We start from the raw sequence: 2,797 nt of genomic DNA, 5'->3' as shown, positions 1-2,797 counted from the left end.
GCTGTGCTTTAACCTGCTGCGCCACCAGGGAGGGCCCATAATTAGGTTAAATTTTAGTCTTGCTGGGATCCTTCATGAAGGACTCCATTTGGGGAGTCCATTTTTTTGTTTGTTTAAATAAAGGTATATTTTGTCATGTTTCTAGTAATGTAATTTAAACATTGTTTATTTTTAAAAATATTTTATTAAAATTAACAAAAATATTTTATTTAATTTTGCACAGAGAACTAAGAAGGCTAGAAGTGCAGGGGCGGTGAGAGTATTTTATAGATACATTAGGGAGCAGAACAGATGGATCTACTAAAATGCACTGCTGAGGGGAGCAGTGGGTGAGACAGGAGAGGTCTACTGTGCCATGTGTGTCACCTCTGTGTCCCGGGGATGAAACTCCTGCTGCAGAGACTGTGGATAGCTAGATAGTGCTGAGACTTAACGACATCAGGGAGGCCCTACTCTGTGTATTTTGATGAACCTTGGAAACTAAAATGTTTTCAGGAAATGAGTTATTCATGCTTTCTATGTTTAAGTGCCTATTACACTGAGTCATTCGGTGCAAATGATGTTTCATTAATCCTTTCTGTATTTACTTTTCAGTATAGTGTCTGGGACACACAATTGCCCAGTTATTTTTCTTTTTTGAGCTTAAAAATTATCTTTTTTAGTTATCTTTAGGTAATCAGATCTCATTTGATGAAGAAATACTTCCAGTAAATATCGCCTACATCAAAAAAACAAATGAAACAGTTATTAACTGAAGTCTGAGTCATGATTTTATTTGTAGGAGAGAGAAGAAAATTCCATTTATCTCATCTATTTTGCTTGACACATTCATGTGGAACAAAGGAATCTACTCATAAAATATTTGTTTTCAAAAAAACAAAATTACCAAATAGAAATATCTGAATTATTCTAATATAGTTTTTGTGAGGTCTGTTTATCAAGTAGACAGGATCTGCAATGTTCAGGCTTACATAAAATGCAGTTGTTTTTTTTCTTAAAGATTTATTTATTCATGCTCACAAAAACTGGGTAGAAGACAGAAGTGTGTTGGGTGAGAGGACTTAACAGAGACACAGTGGGGAGCAGAACAGGCAGATTGACAAAATACATTGTGAGGGTCGTAGCAGGTGGGTCAGGAGAGGTCTGCCTCCCCATGTGGGTTACCTCCAGGGCGGGGGATAGAACTCGTGCAATAGTGCCTTTGGAGAGCTTCATAATGTGGTGATTTAACCGTTGCACCACCAGAGAGAGTCAAATGCAGGTTTTAAAAGAAGATAGATGACTGGACTTGGTTATTGCAAAAGGAGAAAGATTATTTTAGGCAGAATCACCTGTGCTTCAGGGGAAGTCAAAGGAGTCTCAAAGTGGAGATGACTAATATTAGTCGTGCTTCATTTATCATTTTTTATTTCCCATTTAGTAAAATATCAGGCACACTGGAATGTCCAATTAGTTTTCTTTTTGCATTTCAATATGATCTTTCTGAATTTTCTTCAGTGAATCAAAATTCACTTAATGGAGAAGGACAACCAGGAAATAACTCCTACAACAAGAAAACAAATAAAGCAGGTAATCTAGAAGTTTCTGAATCATAATTTCATTTTCAGAAGTGAAAAGAGAGCTCACTTTGCATTAGCATTTTTCTCACTACTACAACAGTATAGTAAATACATACGGGGGTTTTATAGTCAGAAAGTGATGATAAGCTTATTACAAAAAAAAAGTTATTTCATGCAAAGTCAATTTTTCTCAGGGTAGGACAGAGGTCTCATCATGTAGATGAGTATTGTTGAATAGGAGATGTCAGGTGAGGGTTTAGAATCCTATTTTATACTACTTCTTAGGTGAGGTACTAAGTCTTGGTGGGGTCCTGCATGAAGACCTTGGGGGCTATTGATTTTGTATTTGAAGGTTAGTCAAATGTGTGTGTGTGTGTGCTTGTGTATTACATTGGAAATATATTTTCTTTTTATTTATTTTTTCATAGAAGAGCTGTGATGTAGGACAGAGGTGCAGTGGCTATGAGGATTCACCAGGGACAGAGTGGGGAGCAGAACAGGCAGATCCCCTATACACACTGCTGAGGGGAGCTGTCAGAGACCATGCCAGATGTCAGAGTCCAGCTCTGACAGGTGGCCAGGCAGGGGTCTTTTTACCAAGGATTAGGCAATGTCGGCAAAATAAGCCATTGAGCCAGACACTGACACTCTGGCTGGTGCAAGTATCTCCTGCCGAAAACTTCAGCAGTTCTTTATTTAAAGAATTTTCAAGTGATGAGATTACATCAGTATTGGCATTGAAGCAAATCTTTAATAATTCATTTCCATGGCTACATAGAAAACTTTGTGGTTACATGTTACAAAAAAACTCTTTGATCACAGAAGAAAACCACCAAAAATAATCAGCGTCTCCATTTTTTCAACATGATCGATCATTCTGGTCAGCATTTCAAATAAAGCAGCAAATCTCTAAGTCCTCCTTTGAACAATTCTTTTTCAGGTTAAATCTAAATTTATATGTGTTTCTTTAAGTCCCTCCAAACTATCCCAGGAGGAGGCACATCCTGATCATATTTATTCATATTTCTAAAGACAATCTACATTCTTGAATTTCGCTAAGGTTCTTTTCTGAGAGAAACATTGTCAATTATTAAATATTTTTGTAACTGGTTCTCAATGCCAAATCAGGCCACAAACAAAAGTGGACCAGGAATAGCTTGATGGTCAAATACAATTGCTGTTAGCCAAAGACAAGTACAAAGCAGTTCAGTAAACCTTGCTATGGAGACCCCCCCCCC

This window comes from Condylura cristata, unplaced genomic scaffold, assembly GCF_000260355.1.
Source record: "Condylura cristata isolate star-nosed mole 26May11 unplaced genomic scaffold, ConCri1.0 scaffold00036, whole genome shotgun sequence".
In the NCBI taxonomy this organism is placed as follows: Eukaryota; Metazoa; Chordata; class Mammalia; order Eulipotyphla; family Talpidae; genus Condylura; species Condylura cristata.
This window is presented reverse-complemented; position numbering follows the sequence as displayed.